The following is a 6,123-nucleotide window of genomic DNA, read 5'->3' as shown; positions in this document are numbered from 1 at the left end:
ATTACAGAATAGCGAGCAAACAAGAAAGTCAATTCGATCGAAAGGCAGCGCGAACCACCGTAAAAATACAATGAGATTATTGAACAACAAGCTTTTTGTTGCCTAAAACCTGCACTCAGCCTTCAGTATCCACAAGGGTTTATTAGAATGGAGGTTTATAGGAGCACGCTATGGGTAGGGAATACAAAGCCTACGTAACTGTGCGATGAGCTGATAGAAAAGATGCCAAGTTTTAAGAAAGCTACGACTTGGATTTCTAGTATAGCCAATAGCAGCAGGGGACTACTGTAAAGAGTGTCGTGCCCAAGAAGCTGAGCCGTTTACGAAGCAAATGCCAAGGTATTCTAAGCGGATTTTCGGAAATAGATATATAGGACATGATACTGCGTGACCGAAATTAGAATGAATGTATAAGTAATAAATAATCTAGAAAACATGACATACAATAGAATTACAAAGATTTATACAGGACGGTTATCATTCATTAGCGAAAAGGCAAATACGGTCGCATTACAGTTACATTGATATCGTAAACGCTACAAAAAGGCTGTGTAGGGTGGTAACATTATGCACGTTTAGGAACTTGGCAATTTTTACGAGCTTTCATTGTCTTTACTTTATATATTGTTATAATGTGGAATGATATATGTGTTTTTCTGTATAAATCCTTTTTTGAAAGTAAATATATATATATATATATATATATATCTGTTTGATACTCGACTTATATTTCATTTTGAACATATCTATTGAGGGAAGGGGGCCTTTTTTTCTCTTTGCATCCCCAGCACCAGACCCTACATGGCAATTTTTGATCCTATTTGTATTAGAAATTATAGTATTTTCTATAATAATAATAATAAAAAAAATACTGTAGTTATTAAATAATTTGTTAATTCACGAGCACAGTAGTAAAACGATCCGTTTCTATTACATTAAATTTAGTCAATGAATGGATTCATAGCAGAGGGTTGCAGTGATCGCTTTTAGATAAGTCAGTTTCGCAGTCGTTACAAAAAACACGTTTATGACTATATATATATATATATATACACATAAACACTGATACCTACCTTTGTAATAAAAATACGAATAAACAAGTTGATCTGATTTTGTCACGCAGTCTCGATTATCAATTGTTAATTACTCATATTAATATATCACTAGTAATTGTATTGCAAGCGCTTCACATGGTTGGATAGCATCTAGTGTCTATATAAAATTTCCATTTATCTTCTGAGCAATGCAAATAAATTTAATTCAGTGAAGTGAACGAATCACGTTTGTATTTAATATGTGTAAAATAATGAAAAAAGCCAGCGGCAAACAAGTATATAGTTTATCGGTATGTACAAACATACATTAAGAAACGTAAAAGAAAACAATAAAGACGTTTATGGTTGTGTTGAGTCCCTTTAAAAAGTGTTAACTCATTCTCTCCACAGAAATAATTGTTTAGAAAAACGTATGAAAATTGAGCTCTGAAAGCATTTTTCCCCTTACTTTACGATCGCTATTGACAAAAGTGTATTTGTCCAGTCAAGGTCGTGAACTTTCTGTTTCAATTTTATTGATAAGGCGTGACCTCTTATATTTACTGTTACCACCAGGAGTCAAGCTACACAACTGCTGTCAGCAGCGCAACGGAGCTGTGTAAATACAGAATATTTACAAGTTTGCAGTCTACGACATGGGTGTATAAAAAGGACGTTTGTAGTTTAAGGCCACTGAGTGTCACGCTTTGATAAAGCTAGAAAGTTGACGAGATGACCTCTGCCTAGAAGATATTCGTACTGGCTTTTGCAACGCTACTGCTTACTAGTTACTGCCTAGCCGAAGAGGAAACCAGAAAGGATCACTCCGAAAGCACGGAGGCCGCATCGACTAGCCCAACTGCGTCGACATCGACTGCTGGGAGGAGACCCAAAGGCAAAAGGGGTAGAGCGCACAAGGAAAAAGTGTAGCTTTGACAATGACGTCTTTGGCAAAAAGAAAATAATATGCGATAACTTCATTAAATCGTGTCATTGTTTACTGAACGTAGAAATTTTGTATGGGCAATGCTAGTCGGATACGCTTCGCTTCAGAACAGCCGGATTCAGTCCAAGCTTTCTTCGCATCCTGGCGTCCGGTTGATTAATAGTCTTTGCAATATTTGTATGATCACATTTCAGCGCTATATCTAAAAAATCTGTATAGGATAAATTTATGCGTTTTAGTTAATAAAATTAGAGCAAAACACTCTTTGAACCTCAAACTAGTCATATAAATAAAATCTCAAAGAAACTCAAATAACAAAAAAAGCATTATTTAGTAAGCAGCTTAATTGGTTGCTTAAAATTAATTATTGTTTTTTAGTTAAGATTGATTATTTAGAAAAAGCATGGTAAGTTAATATATTTCTGCTTTAGGGATAGACTTCATCGAAGCACGGTGATCGATGTTTCTGAAGAAAGATGCATGGTCAGATATGCTATTGTAATATAAAAATAACTGAAAATCAAAGCCGTTCAATTATGTGGTCTTTCCCATTCTGCTAGACTGAAACGCTTGATGATTAACTAGGTTACGTGTTGATGCTATGAAAGCTCAACGTTTGGCCTATATAACTGAAACGATGGCCCTCAAGTTGTTGAACCAGGTACATCATGCTTAGTTATTGATTGCATTCGCCTGATCTACACGATATTCTGTCTCCAACGGAAAATCATTGTTTTCAACGAATTGCTTTTGATGGCTAGAAATTTATGGGTTAATGAAGTAAGGAGGGGCGATTTTAAAGGGGAGCAAATTGAGGGTTCTAGCGGGATAATGTTCTTGTGATATATGGAAGTCATCGTAAAATATATTTGCTGATTTAAAAAAAGACGGACCTTGTTCTGCGAAACTTTGCAGTGTACACAAATCTATCAGCCGGTAAAGAGCCCAGTCATAATGCTCCCATACGTAACTCGACTCGAAAAAATATAGATGCTTCAAACAAATTCAACTTTTGCCCCTGAACTGGTTATCAGGTCCGTATTCTATCAACAAAAACGCATTTAAGTCACATTACGTCGTAATGTCTACAGTGATAACTGAGAGCCTTTAAACTGACAACGACAAGCACACTTCTTGTGTATGACAGTGGGTTCGTCCTTCCCATACGGAAGTATCGTTTATAATTTCAAAGATATATTCAACAACGATATATTCTATCTGGTTGAAGTGAGCTGTTCGACTCTTTGATTTCTACTGGATCATACCTTTCATCTGTTCGATGGCGCCAGCTGTCATCAAACTGCCTGGCTTCACGACGACTGCGCTGAAGGTAACATCGAGATACGTAGCTATCCCGTTGGATAACGCACTCCTTTCCGCTTAAAGTGCCGTGTTGTGTACTGGCTAATGAGGAATCTACGAACATCACGTTACCATGCTGTTAACAAGGCGCACGTGCGGTACTTCACAGGCCCATAAAGCTCCAGGACCCTCTTCCTTTCTCTCTCTCTGTCTGCCGATGCATATAGTGGGCTGAAGTGTAGCATGTATCCTAAGGGCGTATGAGGTCCTCGGCGGTTCTCAGCGATACTGTTTACCGTACGAACAGTGTTAATAGTGACTGTAGCAATAACAATCGTTTAAATAGCACGCTCGGAGAGTCCTTCGTGAAGGATCCACTCTACGAGCATAGCCATAATCTCAATGGAACATTTTACTTTCGGTGTTGGACGCCCACATGGCCCTTGTGCCCATGCGCGCTGTTGCCACTCAGCCAATAAAAAGCAGCATAGGACTGTACGATCCTAACTAATGACTAACAAACCCATACACGTGATATTATGAGTACTTGCATATCCGTACTGTGGATATACGATGTATGCAGTAGATGGAGTTACAATTTGTTAAATGAAAATTGCTCGAATCATGCACACACACACTATAGGGAGGCGAATTGCGATTAAACTATGTTGAAAAACTATATGTTCATACACGACGGTACTATACGCATGAAGCTTATCTCCCGTAGAGTTTAGCGTGCTTCGAAACATATCTTCCCTAATATTATAATATAGTTATACTGTGATAGCATGGCAGTACAGAGACGCCGACTGTGAAGATAGAACAGAAGAGCCGAATTCTGTGAACCACATACACTTCACTGCAGGGCTTTCGTATTGTGCCTTTATGGATGTGCTCGAATAGATGTACTACTCCTGGACATCATATATGCTTCATGAATCTCCTAAGAGCTCTCCTAAATTAAGATGGAGCTGCGAACAAAATCAATTGAGGGTGCTGAGCGAAAGATTTACTTTGGGATAACAGCATTCTAGAGAGAGAATCTCTGTACGAGGCTGTGCGACTTGCAAGTGCAATACCTAATTACATAGTCGGATTATTATTAAATTCTTATTATTTTTTTATTATGATTAAATTATAAAGTCGAAATACTTAACTATAAAGAGCAGAACCCCTGCGAGTTTTATATATAAACTTGCATAGAGCTCGTCTGTTATATTGCCACCTTACTCAGTCACTCAAACTGGCGATCGGCCATCTACCTTTATTCACTTACCAAAGACATTCTTCCTGTGACCTCACCATTCCAAAACGAGAACTTGCGCTTTCTATAAAAAACACCTTACAACATATCATCATTTAAAAAAAAATCAATTAAATAACATGCCGCATAAGATACAGTATATTTATATACTCTATATAGATGTTCAGAATCTGTCGTTCGAACTAAAATATGGAAGGTATCGTTCATTGTATGTTTAGAGAGCTGTCTGGCTCGAACGACTGCGTCATTGGTAATATGTATGTATATGTGTATACATATACATACATGTTTAGGAGTTTTTTTTTTGTCGGACTTGTTCATCCGCTAACATGATTTCGCGTTTCACTCTTAGTACACACACATCGATGTGTTTTTTACTGATGCGGACGCCCTGATGCGGCTGCTACTGGCGTAAAGCTTGCCGTCGCAACTGAAACAAGCACATCAATCATCAGAAGATCGAGACCACCGAGCGCCGCCCACAGTCATGTTATATAACGATAGTCGGAGCGGAGAAGTGCAGCGATTGAAGAATATTTTACGATAGCTCTCTGGCATTGCCGTTTTTGAAACATCAGGGCCAGCAAGAAACAGCGAAGGGCAAACTTGCTCTTCACGTTTTTTGTCGGCTCTTTTTCACCTTTGGCGAACTCGATGTACATTGTATATAAGGCTAGCAAACGATATTAAACATACAACTTTTCGGAACGACAATACTTACGTCTGACGCAGATAGCTTTCTTTGTTAAAAATTAACCGTTCATAGAGCTGCAGAAACTGGAGGTAGTTAGTCTAGCCAGCTTATCGGGATCTGTGAAACACCTACGAGTAATAGGTACTTTCCCATATATACGCCGCTATAGGAGATCGATATTCCTTTTCCGGTTACTAATAAAATAGTATAAGCAGAACATTAATAGACACATTGAGCAGGAAATCAACAACAATAGTTTTTAGTTGTTTTCGAACATTCCGTGCTCAATAATATTAAAAGTAGGATCCCGTCGAAAGCAGTTGTACTTCAACAAAAAAAAAAAAAAAAAAAAGTAAAAAGTACTTCAACAGTTGCTGTTCAGTACATATCATGCATGTCTATCTTCGTACGGCCCTTTGCCTATAGTCTGGCACCCAAAGCTTTTCCACGCAGCAAAACTGTCAAGTTCACCGCATTGAACCAGTTCAATTTCCATATGCTCCTTCTTTTTCATCTCTGTAAATAATGTCCTATATTTTCTTCTATGTGTTCTGTGTGACCTAGAGGCTCAGCTGTTCCCTGCTGCTTCTCCCCAAAGCGCAGATTATTCCTTGTACGCAGGTCGCTCTTTGCCCGTTTTGGTCGGGTCTATGGTTTAGAATAAAAAAAGAGAAACTAGTAAAATGGACGCACTAATTAACAGTAAATTCAACAGCTTGTTGGCAGTCAAACTAATTAAATCTTGAAACAAAGGTATGTGTAGCTATGAAACGTTTTTAGTGGGTGGACATTTTCGCGAACGTCGAGGTACCGATTGCATCCAACAAGGTCTACTCTTTATCCTTGTATGACGTATATACAAACTCTATGGTGATAAGCGATG

This window comes from Varroa destructor, unplaced genomic scaffold, assembly GCF_002443255.2.
Source record: "Varroa destructor unplaced genomic scaffold, Vdes_3.0 BEIS01000001.1, whole genome shotgun sequence".
In the NCBI taxonomy this organism is placed as follows: Eukaryota; Metazoa; Arthropoda; class Arachnida; order Mesostigmata; family Varroidae; genus Varroa; species Varroa destructor.
This window is presented reverse-complemented; position numbering follows the sequence as displayed.